The 20,831-nt window shown below is 43.3% G+C and overlaps 1 protein-coding gene across 1 annotated transcript in view; it reads left to right on the forward strand.

The window, feature by feature from the left end:
* CHD7 (chromodomain helicase DNA binding protein 7) overlaps positions 1–20,831 on the forward strand; it is a 504,651-nt gene that overhangs the window by 97,508 nt on the left and 386,312 nt on the right.

A 20,831-nucleotide genomic window follows, 5' to 3' on the forward strand; every position in this document is an offset into this window, starting at 1 on the left:
AACTTGTATTTGGACATGATAGTACTTACAGAAGGTTTTGCTCTTGGAGGGATTGTAGTGGGTCACCCCCCCCCCCCCCCCCCCCCCCCACACACACACACACACTTGAAGCTTTTAACATATTTGAGTCATTAAGAGTTTAAGCAAATAACTTTTCTACAAGAGACATAAGACTTAACACACACAACAGTGCATCCAATGACTTTTAACTTAAAACCTCGTATCTCTTATCAAATATAGGTACACCTTGCAGCTTATTTTGCTGGTCTTGGATCAGTCTTGTGTGCACAACATAGCATGGATTGTTTTGAATCTTCCCCCCCACCCCCACCCCCCAAGGCTGAGGCCTCTGTGCTTTAGGTATCCCTCTTAATTTTTGAAAATGGCATTCTTGTTTTTTTTTTTTTTTCTCTTTTGGGTGACTTTTTATTATTTTAAAAAATACTGCAAAAACAAATTGGGTACAGACTATATACTTGTCAACCTGGCTTCCTCAATTTTGAAAAGTTCAAAATAAATTCACTTTCCTGCAGCCAAAAGGATGGATTAAGATTTATCTGTTTGCTATTCTAGAGAAAACTCTTAATAGTCTGAAAAATAGTGTTGTTAACCTGCCATCTCTAGTAAAACTGTGTTTTCTTTAATGAGTTTCCTGGCCTTTAATACATTTTATATGAAAATCAGGCTTACAAATGAACAGAGTTTTGAAGGTTGTGCTACAGTTATTTTGTGATTGTTTTTGTGCAGCTACATGTAAAGACTGGTTAGGGCAATTGCTGGACAAAAGGACACCCAGGAATGTTGCTTTTGATGCCTTGCATACTTGTAAAATTCAGTGTCATAGCCAGACAGCTGATTCAGGGTAGGTAAGCAAAAAATTTAATCTCCACCCCTCCCACTCCCCTACTCAGGCCTGACACCCCTCCTCCAAGGTAAACAAAGTACCTGTGCTGGCGGGGATCCCCAAGCCTTGCCAGCTGAAGACCTCCCGTTCCCGTTGAAGAAGCTTACATCTTGGGTTGCCGGTGGCGGCAGTGTTCCCAAGTCACTGCTGCAGTTGCTGGCCTCCATGTATGCTCAGTTTTTTGCATGTGCATAAGCTGAGCATTTGCAAAACTGAGCATGCACGAAGGCCGGCAGCTGGCAGCAGCATCCTGAGAACATTGCTGCCACCGGCCATCCAAGATGTAGCTTCTTGTGCGGGGGGGGGGGGGGGGGGCTCCTTCAGCTTTTGGGGCTTAGGACTGTCTGCCAGCCACACTAAGGGAGAGAATTTTGGGTGGGCCTAAGCCCAAAGTGTATAGGCCTTGGCCCACCCATGGATATGTCACTGATATAAACCTGACTCAAAATGGTGACTTGATGTGCTACGTGGTCTGCAGCTTTGTCCACCTGGTGTGATAACCCTGGTTATGGTTATTTGATTTTGATTTTAAAAAGTAGTTGTTTATTGGTTTTGTAATATGCCTTAGAAGCCTAACTGTTGCTGGCTTTTTGTAAGGGTGAGTTGTGAGCATGCATGTCTCTTTATGTTGAAATTAGGTCTGTTTTTCAGACTGGTCCCTGACTGAACCTAACAAATTTAATCTCCCAATTCTCCACAGTGCATATGGAAGCAGTGAATGCAGATCTATATCATTTGCTCATTAGGGTTTGCTTGAAACCCAGACTGGTGTGTAACCTTTACCTCACTTCTGATCTATGGTGGTGTTGCTTCCCAGTTTATGAATATTGAATGTGTCTGCCATATAGATCCTTCTGCAATAGTTGTTAGTCACCTTTTCCTTTTGGAAAGAGGCTTAGGATAGGGCTTGACAAAGTTTCTTAGGATCTAGGAGCCAGATTCTGCCTCTCCCCCAGCATGCAGACACCCATACATCATATACCCTCCCCCCCCAACTGAATTCTAAATACCGCTCTCCAGCTTAGCTTTTTATGATCTCTACCTGCACATGTCTCCCCTGCTCCTGCACCCCAGCACACTGACACCCGTTTCCACTGCCCCTCCCTCCAGTAGCTTAGACACCCCCCCCACAATACTAGAAAAACAGAAATGAAAGATATCAAAGACATTTCCCATAGCTGACATGGTCCTTTAAAATTTTTTTTTCTACCTTTGTAGTCTGAGCTTTGAGCTTTTCCATTCAGTTTAGTCTGTTTCTCTTCTACTTTTCTGTTTTTCCTGCCTTTCCAGGGTCTCCTGTCTATTACACATTTTCTCTCTCCATGTCTGCCATCTCTCCATGAACCTATCTGTCCTCTTTAGCATATCTCCTTATCCCTGTTCCGGTCTCCCCCCCCCCCCCCCCCCCCCCCCAGCCATGTTCAGCATCTGATCTTATAGTGTCACTATCCTTCCCTTATATTCAGCATTGTCCCTCTGTGTCTCTATCCTTTCCACTCTGATCAACAGTAACCCTCGGTGTTCCTATTCCACCACTTCCTTGTGTCCCTATCTCTATTCTTACTCCATGCCCAACTTCTTTTGTCTTGTCTGTTCCCTTCTCTCTCTCCCTTTCTTCCCACACCCCAGGTCCAGCATTTCTCCCTGTCTCCCCCCTGACCCTCCCCCTCCCCTTTGTGGTTTGGCATAACTCTTTCTCTCTGTGGGTTTACCATATCTTTCTATTCCAAACCCCAATCCAGCCTCTCTTCCCTCCCCCCCCCCCCCCCCCCCAGTCTGATCTCTTTTTCTGGCAGGTGCAGCACATCTCCACCCCTCTCCAGCTCCTCTCCCACCCCAGGGTCCAGCACATCTCCATCCCACTGCCCACCCCAGGGTCCAGCACATCTTTCTCCCTTATTCCCCCCTCGTGTTCAGCATCTGTCACCCCCTCCCCCAGGAAAGCTGCCTCTGATCCTCACTATTGGCAGCAGAAGCAGCCTTTCAAGACACGCTGCTCTCGTTGACATTAGGGCCTTCCTTCTGCTGGGTTCCACCTTTGTGGAAGCAGAAAATTACCTCAGAAGACGGGACTGGCAGAGTGAAAGGCCTGATGTCGGCAACAGCAGTGTCTTGAAAGGCTGCCACTTCCAGTGAGGGTCAGAGGCGAGTTTCCCGGGGAGAGAAAGGTGATAGAAATGCTGAATTCGGGAGCAGTGGGCAGAGGGTGAGCAGCTGGCTGGACCCAACGGGGAGGAGAGAGGAACTGCTGGCCAGGACAAAACATAGGTGCTAGGTCAGATTTTTTTTAGGTGCTATCGTGACTTGGCACCTGGGGTTTATCAAGCCTTGGCTTAGGATATCAGTATGCCCTGCTGCTTTTTCATGCTCCCCCTAGCCCCTGATAACTTTTTTTTTTTTTTTGTATTTTAGTGGGGAATATGAAGATCCTAACAGGTTCCTCTTCAGGAGATCAAAGAGGGCAGGGTGAATCAACCCCATACTGAATACACTTATCTGTTTTTTACATGCTTCCTTCCAGGCGTTAATGTTTGTCTATTTCACCACAAAGATGATTGCAGTTAGTTATCTTGCATAGTATATATAAAATAAGGTAAACTTGCCTGCACTATTCTTAGAAAAATGCTTGCTGAATTGACTGCTTTGGGGGAGGGGGAGAGACTTATTTGTGCATTTGTCATTTCATTTTTTTCACTTTATTATTAATATAAATGTTGTCAGTGAGATGTTTCAAAGCAGATTCTGCAGCAGAGAGCCACCTCCTCCACTGCTAGCGAGTACTTTGTGTACGCACAGAATTGCAGAAAATGTGGGATCTTATTTTTTGGCTTACTTTTCAGTTACTGTGCATGGTGAAGTTTGTAAGAGATTTGCAGTATCTACTCTAGATGAGATGTACAGATCTGCAGCCCAAAGTAAACATAGGGATCCAGTCTTTCAATACATGATCTTGTAAAGAGTTTGGATTTGTTTACTTGCATTTTCAAACACATGCTCAAGGAACAAGGTGTTTCAGTAAAGGTAGGTATTTATCTACTACAGAAGATGTACAGTCTAAGGCCCCTGTTTATTAACTCACAGTAAAATAAGTGGTATTGGTTTTTTTACCATGAAAAAAATGCACCACATGATTCTTCAGTGCTGCAGTTGATCTCAAGTTAAATGTATTTGCTGCCGTCAGGAGCATCACATTCCAAGTTGGGGGGGCAAAAAAGCTGACCTTTTGCTGTTTACAAAAAAAAAAAAAACAGTGGCACCCCACTTACCACACTTACTGGGTCATCCCCGGGGACTAGTGGTTGGCAGTTACTACCCCCAGTTTCTCCTCTGTGGGTTGTTCCCTTAAGCAAAATGGCAACATTAACACCCCTTGCAGTAGTCTTATGTTACTTGCACTTGACTTCACGGGCGACTTTTAAGAGCCTAGGTGGGGTGGTACCATCCTGCTCTTAAACAGAAATGGGGGATGAAGAGTTGGGGGAACTTGAACTCAAGTGATTAGGGAGAAGAGGCCATTTTTTTTAAAAACATTGTTATGCACCTTAGCATCCCTGGGTACATTGACTCAATCCTTAGCGGGATGATGTACCTATGGGAATATTAACACTTGAGAGGCTAACCTTTTATGAAAACATTGTAGGGTTTAATGAGCATTGTTCATGTTGCTATAATGTGGACTACTATGTATGCATTTGCAGGTTTCATAACTTTTTTTTTATTTTCATTGTGTTAAAAAAAACTGCATTATTGATAAATGCATAATGCCGTTTTGATGCAGCTTAGTAAGTGGGGACCTAGGTTTACACTTGAGGCAGTGGAGAGAGAGATGCTAGAGTTCACAGAAGGTCCTACTGGGAAAAGTGGGATCTGAGCCTTGGCATCCCTAGTTTTCAGCTTGCTGTGCTAATCACAAGGGGTTATTAACCGTTCCTAGTGCAAAAGGACAAAACACTTTTAAGAATAACCATCAAGGAGCCTATTTTTGAAAGCACCCAAATCATTATTTTATTTATGCCTAATGCAATCGCTGTTGGAAAGAATTGTATAGGAGGAGTTGAATGTCCATCTGCCTGGGGCAAAGTGACTTGGCACAAATTTAATGAAATGGGTTCAACTCTTACACGTGGGCAAAAGAGATGAAAAGGAAAAATTAGTTCTAACCTGACTTTCTTTCCTTTAGTCCCAAAAGATCAGACTAATGCCCGTTTGCCAGTAGGTGGAGTTAAGAGAGCACTAATGATTTGGGCTTTATCTGTTCCTGTGCAATCAGCTTTAGCCAGTATTCGGTAGAAGTGTGACCAAGAGAAACAAAAATCATGCCTCCTTTAATAACTTAATAAATTGAAGAAAAAGAAGACCAAGTCCAAACTTTGAGAACCAACAATCCATAAATATGTACAAAAATACAGCAAGCAAAAAAAGTGTGGGCCCTGAACTGATCCTTTGGGTCTAAAGGAAAGAAAATTATTAGGTAAGAACTAATTTTTCCTTCCATTGTGTCACCAAAGGATCAGTCCAGACTAATGGTATGTGTTATGCAATCCTTAAGGAGGGTGAGACACTGCCATGGAGGTCACTCTAGCTCTAAAACAAGACTCCGCTTTAGCACCCAAATCCAGACTATCATGCCTCGAAAGTATGGCAAGAAACCCAGGTAGCTGAGCAGAAAATCTCTTCCAAAGAGATGGCTTGAGATTCTGCAAAGGACATAAAAAGAGAGCATGTTGAATGAGCTTTAATATTCAAAGGAGCAGACTTCTCAGAGGGCAAATAAGCCGTAGAAATAGTGTCTTTCAACCATCGTGCTACAGTAGGTTTAGAAGTTTGCAAACCTTTCTTAGGACCTGAGAACAGGATAGAGATGGTCAGAATGTCTGAAATCATTAGATTTCAAATATCTCATAAGAGCTATTGACATCTAAAAGATGCAGAGAGTAGTCCGTGCCGTATTCCTCCAGAAAAGACAGGAGGAAAATCATCTGACGTGGAGATGAAACTACCTTCAGGAGAAAGGAAGGCACCTTACGGTCAGACATCCCAATTTGAGAAATCTGTAGAAGAGGATCACTTTAAGGTAAAGCCTGGACTCAGAAATTCTTGCTGATTTTCACCAGTCAGTTTAGGGATGAAGAATTGTGCATGAAAGAGGAGCAGGACTTGAGTATGATCATATGTGATGATCTTAAGGTGGCCATACAGGTAGAAAAAGTAATGGTGAAAACTAGAAGTATGCTTGGATTCATAGGGAGAGGAATGGCCAGTAGGACAAAAGGAGGTGGTGATGCCCCTGTATAAGACTCTGGTGAGACCTCATTTAGAATATTGTGTTTAATTCTGGAGACAGCACTTTCAAAAAGATATGAACAGGATGGAGGCAGTCCAGAGGGCAGCTATTAAAATGGTCGGTCTTCACCATAAAGCATATGGGGGGACAGATGCAAAGATCTCAGTATGTATACTTTGGAAGAAGGACAGGAGAGGGGAAATATGATAGAGACATTTAAATACCTATGCAACATTAATGCACAAGAGGTGAGTACCTTTCAATTGAAAGGAAGCTCTGCAATGAAGGGGCATAGGGTGAAGTTGGAAGGGATAGACTTAGAAGGAACCTGAGGAAATACTTTACGGAAAGGGTGGTGAATTTGTGGAATGACCTCCCTGTAGAAGTGATGGAGACAAAAACAATATCTGAATTCAAGAGGACTTGGGGCAAGTACATAGGATCTTTAAGGAAGTGATGGGGAGAATAGATGGCTTAGATGGGTAGACTGGATAGGCCATATGTTCTTTATCTGCCTAGATAGTCTGTATGGCTGTTAACTAGATTGAAATCTGTTAAGCATTTTTCATCGCTTCAATTTCAAATGGCTACGATTTGGTATACATTACCTCCACTTTTGCGACGATGCCAATATTATTAAAAAAAAATTCTTTTCACAGAGAGGGGTTAAAGACCCTTTTGGGTTTGGATTATAGACTTTCTTGTTTCGGATTATATATGATTCTCTGTTATTCTATTCTGGTTGCTGTAACTCCCAGTGGTATTGGATTTGGTTTCTTGGTAGTGTGATCCACCTTGAACTGAATAGGTGTTTGGTGTAGTATAAGACATGATGTAACATAACGTAACTCAAATCTCAGATTGGTAGCCCTGACAGTTTAGAAGTAGAGCACTGTTTAGTTTCCACTCGGGACCTCCTATGCAAGAAAGATGGAGTATAGCTCGGAACTTGAAACTAGTTCTAATCTCTGGGAGCACCTTTCCGCCCCAGTACTGTTGGGTGATATTACCCACTTTTGCCTGCTTTATCCTGCTATCTGAAAACACCTTTTACAGGAGAGACGATGCTTTTCATGCAGTGGATAGTTAAGCTATGGAATCTGTTCTGGATGATATCAAGGCATGAAAACAACTATCCTGAGTCAGAACAAGGTCCATAGAGTCCAGCATCTGTTAGACAGTGGCCAGTCAAGGTCATAAGGACTTGCCACATCCTAAAAAGTAGATCTTTCTCAAGGCTTGTTTCTATCTGGCTAGTAATCTTTTTTTATGGTCTCTTCCTCAGGAACTTGTCTAATCCTTTTTTGTTACTCCTTGATCTTGTTCTTTGGCAAGAGATTCTACAACTTAGTTATGCAGTCAGGGGCTTAGCCAGACCTCGCTGGGAAGGGGGGGGGGCCAGAGCCCGAGGTGGGGGGGCACTGTTTAGCCCCCCTCTGCCGTCGCCCCCCCCCAGCCGCCGCAGCCACCACATTGGACCCTCCTCCCCCTGCCATCGCCCCCCCCCCCAGCCGCCGCCACATTGGACCCCCCTCCCGCCACCAGCCCGCCCCGCTGCCGCATCAGATACCTCGTTTGCTGCAGCCGAAGAGTCTTCTTTATTTCAGCGCCGGAGTAGCGCCTTCGTTCATGGAGCTGTTTCTGATGCCTTACGTCCTGCACGTAAGGCGTCAGAAACAGCTGATCACGCAGGAAATTCCTTGAACGAAGGCAGCACTTGGGGCTGTGTATGGTTCACAGTGACCAAGTTTTTATTCTTCTTCCTTGGGTGATGACTGTGACTCAGAGCCCAGCATTTTGTATTTGTGGTTGGGATTTCTCTCTGTGTATCACTTTGCATTGTTCACATTAAATTTAATCTGCCATTTAGGTTCTACAAGGATTTGTAGAAGGATCATGTCAGACAGACTGGGCATATATTTAGATAGATGCCCAGTCTGTCTGACATGATCCTCCTACAAATCCTTGTGATCCTCTGCCATTTTAATGACTTCAAATAACTTAGGCGCCGGTAAAAGTTAGCGACTTGCAAACAGTGAGTGATGCACAAAGGGAATCACATGCAAATGAGCTGCATGGGTCCCCCTTTGTGCATTGATCACTGTTTGCAAGTCCGAGCTGTCAAATGCATTTGACAGCTCTGATGCACTGAACCACGACTCCCTCCGCACACCGACAAAATTCCCTGATGTACTGGACTGCACCCCCGACACCTTCTGGCTCCTCCTGACATAATTCCCTGGTTGTCCAGTGAACCACATACTCCCCCAGACCCCCTCATACCCCAGCAACTGACCCTGGTGGTCTAGCGACCTCCTCTGTACCCTGTAAAAACAAAAGTTGGGTCAGAGCAACAGCTCCTCTTTCGGTGCCTCCTCTTTCAAAATGACAGCGCCCAGCCCCTGCACCGGATGGGGCTAAACACTATATAAGAAGTTGTTTATCCGTGCCCAGTCCTTTTCAGAGTGCACTGGGTAGGGGCTGGGTGCTGCCACTTTGAAAGCAGTGGTGCCAAGGCAGGAGGGAGGAGCTGTTGCTCCTGCTCTTCTGCCCAACTTTTTTTTAAGGTACCTGGGAGGAGGGAGGTTTGTTAGACCACCAGAGTCAGTTGTGGGTGGGGGGTGTCCACTGGACCACCGGGGAATTTTGCCAGGGGGAGGATGGGAGGGTTGTGCGGTCCACCTGACCACCAGGGAATTGCCTACAGGGTTGAGGGGGTGGGGGGAAGGTAGGGAGCTCAAGCAGAGTAGCCTTTGCAGCTGCCTGCTTGTTTCTTTCCTCTTCCGAGCAGCAGTAAGGTTAGTTCGTTAGAGCTAGGTGCTCCTGGAGTTCTGCATGGCCTGGAATGCTTATTAAAATATTGAGCTGATTTGCATGGGGTTCTCAGTGGTTGCTAACAGCACACACTAGAGCCATGGAAAACCTCTTTGTGCATTGCTTGCTAAATAATGTTTGCTTTAGTGTGGCTAGAACCAGTCTAAAGCAGATGCTAACATCACGGTAAGCTTTGTGCGTTGGGCTCTAAGGCATGATGATTTCCAGATCTCCTTTGGAGCCCTCTACTGTTGACCCTTGTGCATGTGGATAGCTGACCATTTAGTCTTACTGTTTTTGTCTTTTATCCAGTTTGTAATTCACAAAAAGGCATTCCCCCTTCCCCCATTCCATGATTCCTTTTTTGATGGAGCCTCTCATGAGAGAGTGACAAGTAAGTACCTTCTGAAAAGTCACACTACATGTAGCTCACCTTAACCAATTCTTTACACCTTTAAAACAATGAATAAATTAAGGCAAGACTTGCCTTAGCTGTACCCATGCTGATTCATTCCTTTTAGGCCATAGTTTATAATTTTATTTATTCTGCTTTTATCCAGAGTTGAGTACATAAAAAACATATAATCATAAAACATGATCACGGTACATAAACAGGATTACTTTAAAGGTTCAAGACACCAAACCAAATATCCAGTATCCTGGGTCAAAAAATCGCAGGTCATATCCCCAAACAGAACTACTATTATCTGAAATCCAATCCCAGGCCTCCACATAAACCAGCTGGAATAAAGGGAAATGGAATGGGATTTGATATACCACCTTTCTATGTTAGAATCAAAATAGTTTGTGTTTTTGTACTTGGGGCTATGGAGGGTTAAGTGACTTTGCCCAGAGTCACAAGGAGCTGCAGTGGGAATCGAATCTGGTTTTACTGGTTCTCAGACCACTGCACTAACGGTGGCTACTCCACTCCAATTGCTTCTTAAAAGCTGCAGTGTCTTCCAGTTGAATTGATAATTGATTCCATTCCCTGTAACCAGTCACAGAGATGGAACTTTTTCTAGTCAAGTGAGGAACAACAATACTTGTACTCTCCAATTTTAATGATCTTACAGCTACATAAGGTAGTAAAATGCTTTGCAAACAAAATGAGGAAACATAATGCAGAGCTAGATGGACTAACTGTCTTAAATCTAATATGAAATACAAGAAGCTAGTGCAGCTTAACATGATGTGGTAAAATATGTTTGAATTTGGAAAGTCCCAAAAGAAGTTATGCTCTTGAGTTTTGAATGACTCGCTGAGAATACAAGAAACTGGTAAACCCATGTAAACTATATTGCAATAATCAATCCCATTCGGAAATGTAGAATAATACTGACCTAATATCTGTCTATACAGGCAATAATTTTGTGTGTTTTTTTTTTAGTATAGTTTGGCCATTTTACCCAGTACAGATACCAGACTTTGAAGTCTTTAGTTTACCAGATCACCCCAGAGCCCTTGTTTAAAAAAGAAAAAATTGATATTACATTGTCACCCTCAGATACTATGGTTGTTTTACTTGATAGGTCCTACTTCTAAGGAGGAAGAGTAGCCTAGTGGTTAGTGCAGCAGCCTGAGAACCAGGGGAACCGGGTTCAATGTCCATAGCAGTTCCTTCAGACTCTGAGCAAGTCACTTAAACATCCATTGCCCCAGGTACAACATTCATAGACCGCTTTAATTGTAACCACAGAGAGATAGTATATCAAATTGCATCCCCTTTCCCTCAAGTTGCTAAAGTAATAATGTCATGTTTGATCTCTTTCAGGGCTTAAGAGGCAAGTACTAACCATTCCTGGTGACTTTTCTCTTTAATTTGCCAATTTGATGTATTGCACCATTTGAGACATACAGATAACTGCTTTAGTTGTTCCCAATCATCTTTGAAGGACAGTTCTGATATGGATATGAACCCAATAGTGAAGACAAAGAAATGGTTTAGTTTTTCTGCTATTAATTAAGCTTCCTGAGTACTCTTTAACCCCTTAGTCATCTAGCTGTACAACTTTCTCAGGGGCTTTTTGCTTCAGATGTACTAATGCTAAAATGTTTTGCATCTAAAGCTTATGTTCAAACCCAGTTTTCCCATTATGTAGCTTCCCACTATACCAGAACCTGTGGGATAGTTGTGTCCTTCAGCCAGCAAGTGGAGGTAGAGAACTTAAAACTGAGCTGAGACATCTCTTGGTATCCTGTCCAGCTCCTCAGTATTTTCTTTCTCCAGCAGGTGGATGGACACACTTTTCAACCTCTGGTTCTGAATGATTTGCTCTTGGGTCAGTTGGTCCCAGTTGAGTTTTGTGGATGGCTTGAGTCTGCAGAGTCATAACTGGAGGTATTCAGATCCCTAGTCTGTGGTGCCCTGTAACTTTATTTTTTTTATTTTTGTTACATTTGTACCCCACACATTTTCCCACTCATGGCAGGCTCAATGCGGCAGGCAATGGAAGGTTAAATGACTTGCCCAGAGTCACAAGGAGCTCCCGTTTCCAGTGGAGATCTCCTTTTCCAGCAAAACAACCTTTAAAAAAGAGGTTTGCTGTGCTAAGACTTGTGGAGACTGAGTTTGGGGGGAGCAGCTAGCAGTGGTAAGTCTAAGCTTGGAGGGAGCAGCCAGCAGTGGAAAGTCCAACTAAAGTTTGACTTGGAACCGCTTGGAGGGCTGCAAGTTCTACTTGGTGCAGGTGAAGGATCCTGACTCACCCCTTGGTACACGTGCTGTGCTGGTATCAGTGAATGGCGACTCACATGGAGGTAGTTAAGCAGTGTTCCTGCTGTTGGACCCAGTGTCAGTGCGCTGCAGTGTGTGCAAGCCAGGAATCCCATGGAATACAGAGGAAACTATTAGTGGCAGCACATCTTCAGATTTGGCGCGGTATCCAAGTACGCGGAGCTCTCTAACAGAGCTGGTGCACAATTTGATGCAGGAGAGTGCAAGAACTGTCACCATTTTGTTGGGGGCTGACTGGCAGTGAGCAGCCTCTGACTGATCACATGTGGAGCACAGCTACCATTTTACATCCTCAGGCTCTACAGCATTCCGCTATCTGTGCCTCCTTATTTGATGTGGCCTCGGTCTATTCAGAGGAGCCATCATTGAAGGAGCCCTTAAAAGGAGAGCTCCCTCCTGATGAGGGGGATGATCCAAAACTACTGAGGTTATTTTCATAAAGAGGAGCTAAGTACTCTTATTTTTGAGGCACTGGCAGTGTTTTCCAATGAGGAGCCTTCTGCTTTGGCGTCAGGAGTTCCATCTTTTTCAATCATGAGGGGGGCTTAGAGGTCCTTCCAAGGGTCTTCATGATGCTCCAGACTTTCAGGACCTGATTACAGCAGAATGGGTCTCAAATTGTAATCCAAAAGGAAATAGCCAATGGTATCGGGAGCCCACTTTTTGCAGATAACCAGTTACCTCCCGCATCTCCTTCCTTCTCTGGAGAGTGGCCCTGGCCATGTCCTGGTATATCTGAATCTTGCAGTTATTCCACACAACATCTCCCGGAGTGCATGCCCTTCTCCACACCTCCTCCTTTACCGAGAAATTATGGGAGCAGACTGTCTCATGGCAAGTTTCCTCTCTGGGGGCCCATACTCCTATGGGCTCTATCCAGAGACACCGAAGTTTGTGACGGATCTCCGGTTTGAGCTTCCCCAATTTGCAAGACTATGGCACAGATCTCTTTAACCAGCTTTGCACAGTCTTTATACTGGTCCCCCTCCGGGACTCCTTTAAAGCGAAGGTTGTTGCGCCTGGACCTATTTTCTAGCTCCTCTAATGCGGTCTGCAGTTCTTCCCTCGCTTGTCTCTCTGACTTCAGGGAGTCTTGCAGCCTCATCAAATCCTCGGTTTGACTGTCCAATGTCTCCTTTGTTTGCTCCACGCGGTGGCCCAGCTCAGGAACCTGTCTCCGCATTTCCGACACTGCTGTCTGAATATCTCTCCTTATTGCTCCCATCTCCGTTTTCAATTCCTGAAACCAGCGCGTAATGTCTCCTTTTGTCAGTTTGCTATCACTCGCCACCTGCTCCTCGTGGTCTGCCTCCGAATCAGTTTCCGGTCCGCCATTTTGGATCGGGCGCCGCCGCTTTCTTTGGCGCACTCGAGCCGCTTAAGCGCTTTTCTGCTGTAAACTGAAATTTGGCCAGCTTCTTCCATGCTGCCATCCCTTCTCAAGCGTGTTATTGTTGTCGAGAAGTAGCTCTCACTTTAGTGGAGGAGTGGCCTAGTGGTTAGGGTGGTGGACTTTGGTCCTGAGGAACTGAGTTTGATTCCTGGCACAGGCAGCTCCATTGCCCGCCGCATTGAGCCTGCCATGAGTGCGAAAGCGTGGGGTACAAATGTAACAAAAATAAAAAAAAAATTTGGGTGCTCTTGCATATAGTTATCCCCCCGCTCGAACGGAGCTGAGGATTCAGGCTTCCATGTCACTCCATGATGTCACTTCCTCCCGAGGAGTTGTACTTCATTGCAGATGCTTGAGTATCTGGATGTTCTGTTTGACACAGCACGGGAGAGGACCTTCCTCACGGGAGCGCAGGAGTTCAAAGCTGGTTCAACAGATTCATTTTCTCAGTCAAGGCAGGGACAGGGTCTGTCCAGGTGCTGAGGTCAATGATGATGGACATGGTGCCATGTGCAAGGGCTCGTATGCGGCCATTACAGGAATCTATTTTCTCAGCCACTGGTCTCCAGTATCACAGAAGTATAATCTTCATCTTCTTTGTACACTGGTTGCTGGACGGAATATGCATTGGTGGTTGTCATCCAAGAATTTGACTGTTGAAACTCCTGTTCTGAGAAAACAATGGAAGGTGTTGACAATGGACGCTAGGAAGTTGGATTGGGGAGCTCATTACAAGTTCCATCTGGCACAGGGCACCTGGCCTGAATAGGAGTTTCAGTGGTCAATAAATCGCTTGCGCTCATGGCAGTGCGGAATGCCTTATGCGACTTCACGCCCTTTCTGTTAGGAGCTCTGGTCTGAGTTTTTTCCAACAATGTGATGGCGGTGGCTTATATCAACAAGCAAGGTGAAACTCTCAGCTGTCCAGTGGCAGAGCAGGCAGCCTCTAATGAGTTGGGTGGACAAAGATTTTCTCTGTTTATGAGCAGCTTACATTATTAGGTACTTAAATGTGGAGGTGCACTTTCTCAGAAGGCACTCCTTGGATCCAGGAAAATGGGAAATATCCAGCCAAGGTTTTCACCTGATAGTGGACTGACTGAGATTTTCTGTTTTTAGTCTTGATAGTGATGAAAAGGAATGCCCAAGTGCCCAAGTTCTTTATCAGTTTGAAAGAACTAGGCTCGATGGGGATCGTTCTCCAGGCCGGAGACACATCTATAGTATGTCTTCCCTTCTTGGTCCATGGTAGGTCGTGTATTGAAAAGGATCGCATTGTACTGGGGTAGAACATAAGAATAGCCATATTGGGTCAGACCAGTGGTCTATCTAGCCCAGTATCTTCCTTCCACCAGTGTCCAATCCAGGTCATAATTACCTGACTGAAGTCCAAATATTAGGAACATTTCATGCTACCAATTCTAAGGGAAGCAGTTTGCTTCCCTCAAGTCCACCTCAATAAGAGACTATTGATTTTTCCTCCTGGAACTTATCCAAACCTTTTTTTTAAAACCCAGATAATGCCAACTGCTGTTACTACATTCTGCTGCAATGAGTTCCAGAGCATAACTATTTAAGTGAAAAAAATATTTCCTTCTATTTGTGTTAAAAGTATTTCCATGTAATTTCATTGTGTTCCCTAGTATTTGTAGTTTTTGAAAGAGTTAAAAATAGATTCATTTCTACTCATTCTACACTACTCAGGATTTTGTAGACCTCAATCATATCTCCCCTCAGCCGTCTCTTTTCCAAGCTGTAGAGCTCTAACTTTGCCTTTCCTCATGTGAGAGGAGTTTCATCCTCTTTATTATTTTGGTCACTCTTCTTTGAACGTTTTCTAATTCTGCTGTATCTTTTTTGAGATACGGTGATCAGAATTTAACGCAGCACTCAAGGTGAGGTCTGATCATGGGCTGATAGAGGCATTATAGTATTCTTGGTCTTATTTGCCATCCCGTTCCTAATAATTTCTAGCTTCTTGTTTGCTTTCTTGGTCATGGCCACACACTAGGCAGAAGATGTCGGCGTATTTGTCTACAATGACACCTAGATCTTTTTCTTGGGTGCTGACCCCCAAGGTGGACCCTAGCATCAGGTAATTCTCGTAGCCCTGGATTGGCAGAGACCGTGGTACATAGACCTGATTTGACTGCTGAATGGAGGTTCTGTGTCTTCTGCAGGTACATGGCCTACTGAAGTAAGGTTCGGTGCTTATAGAGGATCCGTGCCCCTTTGGTCTTATAACTTGGGCGTTGAAAGAGCTCAGTGGAGACGAAAACGTTTTTCTGATTTTGACATTACTTCCTTGCTTCAGGCTTGGAAATGCTCTACGTCCATGGCGTATATGAGAGTGTGGAGGACGTTCGAGGGCTGGTGTTCTAAGCGCAGACTTTCTCCCTTTGCTCAGATCATAAACATGTAGCATTTCTTCAGGTGTGCCTTTAGAAAGGATTGGCATTGGGTTCCATGAAAGTTTAGGTTGCGGCTTTCACCTGTTTCAGGGGCAGACTGCAGAACAGGTCTCTTGCAGCTCACCCGGATATGCAATTCTTTTGGGGAATGGGTCACTTGTTGAACCTTTAGACCTTATGTTTCTTAAGAAGCTGCCTTTAGAGCCACTCCAGGTGGCCTCCTTGAAAGATCTTACATAATAACATAAGCGTTGCCATACTGGGACAGACCAAAGGTCCATCAAACACAATATCTTGTTTCCAGCAGTGGCCAATCAAGGTCACAAGTACCTGGCAAGGTCCAAAAACAGTAAAACAGATTTTATGCTGCTTATCCTAGAAATTAGGAAATTAAGGAAATTATCCAAGCTGTTTTAAACCCTACTAAGATAACTGATTTTACCACATTCTCTGGCAATGAATTCCAGAGATTAAATTACACACTGAGTGAAGAAATGTTTTCTCTGGTTTGTTTTAAATTTACTACTTAGTATCTTCATTGCATGCCCCTTAGTCTTAGTATTTTTGGAAAGAGTAAACAAGCCATTCACCTCTACCTGTTCCAGTTTAGTAGGGATTGAACGACCCAATTTAAGGAGATTTGGTCTGTTCCATGAAAATGTACCACTATCTAAATCTGTTACTTCAGTTCAGCCTTCTGCAGGTTATTTATTTATTGTGAACATTTATATCCCACATAATCCCACCAAGGCAGGCTCTATGTGGCTTAGTGTTTGAGGAAAAGTTCAGCATATTTTGCCTTAAAAGTATCTAATATTCATTTATCATTTAGCTCTCTTCTTGAACCTGACAACTGTCAAGTACAGTAGATAAGGCTTCTGTGGCTATTCCTATTGATAGGGAAACGTGTTTAAAAGTAGACCATATCCTATCTTCTTTTTGCTCTTTAGTAAATAGATTGTCTAAATCTGGCTGTCCGCTAGATCTTTTCATCCAGTTGAGCTACTAACATTGATTTCTTTCTTTTGTCAGTACTATATTAAAATCGGGCTGGTTTTCTCATGATATAGGGAAGATTGTTCTTATACCCGTTATTAAGCAGCTTGATGAGGACATAGCAAATATTCCATTTTTTTGCAAAGCTGATTGAGTTTGTTGTCAGTTCTCAGCATGGTTTTAGATCGTGTCACAGTATGGAGACTCTTATTGGCTTTAACATCTGAAGTAAGACGAAGATTGTGCAATGGGGGAGAGATGGTTCTATTAAAATTTGCTATTTATGCTGCTTTGATACAGTGAGCCACAATATTTTATTATTTGTCGGAATTAGGTTTATGTGGTTGTTTTCAATTCGCTTGAATCTTACTTAAAGAATAGATTATATTTAGTTTTAAAGGATGGCATCAATTCTCATCTTGGGTTTCTCTTTGTAGAGTTCCCCCAAGGTTCCCCCTTCTCTCCATTCTTGTACAATCTATTCATGAGTTCTCTTGGTCAACTTTCATTAGTACCTGGTGAGCAGGTACCATTTTATGCTGACAATATTTTCTTTTTGTTTCCTGTAAGTCGAGCTATTCTGTTTCTTTTAAAATTCATAGCAGTATAAATAGGATAAAACACTGGTCAGACAGATTCAAGTTGAAACTTAATGCTGACATGACTAAAATTCTGTATTTTGCTATGGATCTAACTAAAATTCCTCAGACTATTATAGACAACACTGGATTTCAATTTAAAGTAGAAAAAACTTCTAAAGTATTGGGGGAACTATGTTGGATTTGTCTTTTGTCTATTGAGCTTCAAATTAATTGATTATAAAAGCTTATTTTAAAGTAAAGCAACTGCATTTAAGATCCTATTTTTTTTTAGAACACCCATGCTGCTCATCTAAAAAAAAACAAAACAGCGCTTTTGTGCTTGCAAAAAAAAAAAAAAAAGGCTACCTGTACTGTTTTCGTACATGCAGCTTGTCTGTGTGTATGAGAGCCGTCTATAGCATACGCAGAGCAGCCATGCATAGTGATTGGCTGTTTTGTGCATGCTTAGCTCAAGGACTGGCTTTCCCCTTATTGCATGCAAATGAGCTGGGTTGGAAAAGCAAAGAGCAGCTCATTTGCATGCTATTCTCTTTTGGAATCCCTCTGAGTTTTCAGATTAATTTTTACCGCTTTGGAAATAAGATGGATTCTTGTGCATTTGGGCCTCAATCCTGCTTGTTAAGAGGAGGAGTGTTTCTCACCTGTAACACTGTTTTCCATAGCAGGGTTGTTCAAGCATGCATCCTCCCACTCCTCCAGAGCTGCGTTCCTTTTGTACTAGGGAACTAACCGAGGTGCTGAGGAGACTACTGTATGAGGAGGACTGTGTGGCTAGTACTTTATACTTAGCTCTGGGAGTACCATTCAGTTCTGGTTGTCACCCACTTGTGTGCCTGATCAATTCTGATGTCTTTGGGAAAAACAATGCTTTAGTGTTTGATGTAGATTTCAGAGACTACAGATTCTCTTCCTCAACTTCCCCGCCCCCAATTGCTTTTCTAAGCTCCTGCCTTGGACTAACCAGTCCATTTCTTGCTGAGGTCAGTCACTATTTGTATCAGCTGTTAAGGAAATTTACTTTTATGACACTTCCTGCATCCTGATCCTCCCTCAACTTTTTCCATGACTGAAATGCACTCTGTAACATGTACAGTTTCCAGCCTAATGTGACTGCTGTCCTTTTGACATTCCATTCCTGTTTGCTTTTTTTTCCCTCCACCCATGCAGGGATGATACAGTATCTCAGTGAAGAGAGTTTTTTTTTTTTTTGACTGGTATAAATTTGGTAGTGTGCCTATAATCTTATGGCTGTTGTTCCCTAAACAACTGATCTACACTGAAGTTAGGGGAGGTCAGAAGTTCTATTTTGTGTATATATTGAATTTCTGGTTTATTGTTAAACATGACACATTTGCACATGTGTTGCTGAAACAATGGGAAGAGGTACAAAAGACTTAGAAAAAAAAGGAAATCATTTTATTGCTTTTGATAATTTTTGTCTTAAGCAGGATATGATAATTTGGCTGCTGTTTTCCTGTCCATTTTGTGGGATGTATTATTTTTTCAGTTTTGGGCTGTGGGTTGTTTATCTTCGTGTTTTGCATAGTTTGGTAGGAAATTTCTCATTTTCCAAGGGAGTCTGGCTTCTTGGTTTGTGTTTGTGTTTTGAATGTTTGTTTTGTACTCATTTGTGAGAATCTGTGGTATACATGTGATCCCAAGGTGAAATATTCTGCTACTTCAGGGGATTTCAACCCAGTCCTCTGGACACACCAAGCCAGTTGGGGTTTCAGGGTACCCACAATGAATTATTCATATGAGAGATTTGCATACAGTGGAGACAGTTTATGCAAATTTGTCTCGTGCATAGTCGGTGTGAATTTCTTGAAAACCAGACTGGCTTGTGTCCTGAGGATCGAGTTCAGAACCACTATGCTAGTCTGTATTTCTTTGTAGAAACCAATAATGGCCTCTTTGGGATGTTAATATCCACTTCCCAACAGAGTGATGTTTAGTGTTCTAGGGCTTATTGTTATATTTGCAGAGCTGCCTTTTCTGAGATAGAGTACCCATAGATACTCGAATATAAGGTCATCGAGTATAAACTGAACATTTCCCCTAAAAAAAAAAAGGGGGGGAGGGGGAATGTTAACTCTACATAAACCAATGGCTCATATTCAAGTAGTCATCTTTCTCCTTCTTTGCCTCCCTCCCTTCCCCCGAGGTATCCTGCTACTGCTGGTTCCACCCCTCGCCCCCAATTGTAAACTTCACTCCCATTGTACAGACGAGGCCCCCCCCCCGGGCCTACCTTACAGTCTTGGTTGTCAATTGGTGAGCTGGGGCAGAAGCGATTTCCCTCTACGCTCCTGCCCATGCGATCTCCATACTGAAAATGACTGCTGAGAGTTCGAACAGCAATTTCGGTCTGCTGCCTGAATTCGTAGCAGCCATTTTCAGCATGGAGACCTTATAGATGGGAGCATAGGGAGATCGCTCATGCTGCAGCTCACCGTTGGACCGCTAGGGCTGTAAGGTAGGCCCGGGGGGGGGCTTCATTTGTACAATGGGAGGGAGTGGAAGTTTCCAGTTTGGAGGTGGAGCCAGCTGTGGCAGGATATCTCGGGGAAGGGAGAGAACGGCAGGGATGTCAAATGCCACAGGGAGAGATGGTAGGCCTGAATATAAGCAGATTTAATTTTTGATGCCTTTTTGTGACCAAAAATATTGTTTATATTCACATACATACGGTAGTTTTAATCCAGGTAGTTGGTGCAGGTATTGAATAATATTCTTTGCTATGTAGGCACTGATTTTCTTGGAGGTTCCTGTGTTGTCACAAAGTGCCTGGTAATGAAGGGCATTGTCACTATGGGGCCATTTTACTAAACTGTGGCAAAAAGTGGCCCCACAGTTATTTTTACTGCCACTGTAAAATGGCAGATTTTCTGTTTTTTCCCCCTCTGTATTGATGTCTATGCACTAACGCTGCCATTAAAAATATTACTGCATGAGTGCTTAATGCTACTTATTTTTGTAGGTGGTAAGGGTTCACACGGTAATCTTGTGCTAACCAGTACATCCATATCATGCACTGTTTATAATGGGAACACCCACTCTCCACCCATTGATATACCCTTTTAAAAATGCAAATGTTTTTTAGCACCCAGATTAGCATGCTCTAATTTGGCTGTAATCACAGGACACCTGAGTGCATACCACAGAACTCTAGTCAGCTATTGTGATCATCATCATCCAGAATTGAACTCCTTGAATGACTGTCTAGTTGCTATTGCTTGATGGTTGAAGAGAAATAATTTGTGCTTAAATATTGGCAAATAGAGCTTGTTGGTTGACAGGGCATTTATTTAGGCTGTTGACGTTTCCTTTGTGATTCATTTCATTATTTGGGTGTGGTCCTGTATACGCAGTTTGAACAACAAATTTCAAAAGGTTTATACTCAGGATTTTATGTATTGCGGAGGTTGCGCCTGGTGCGTCCATATTTTGATAATGAGACTTGCATTTATTAATTCTTGAGTATTGCTAAACTGAACTGTGGAAATGTAGTTTACTTGGGGTTGCCCAGTATCATCTTAAAAGATTGCAGACATTGCAGAATGCTTGTATTAGGCTTTTAGGAAGGGTTGCAAGGCGAGAACACGTTACACTTTTATGTGTTAATTACCATTGGCTCCCAGTGGAGTATAGACCTATGTATAAGTTTTTGATGTTGACCCATAAGGTTGT

This window comes from Microcaecilia unicolor, chromosome 1 (genome assembly GCF_901765095.1).
Source record: "Microcaecilia unicolor chromosome 1, aMicUni1.1, whole genome shotgun sequence".
Taxonomy (NCBI): Eukaryota; Metazoa; Chordata; class Amphibia; order Gymnophiona; family Siphonopidae; genus Microcaecilia; species Microcaecilia unicolor.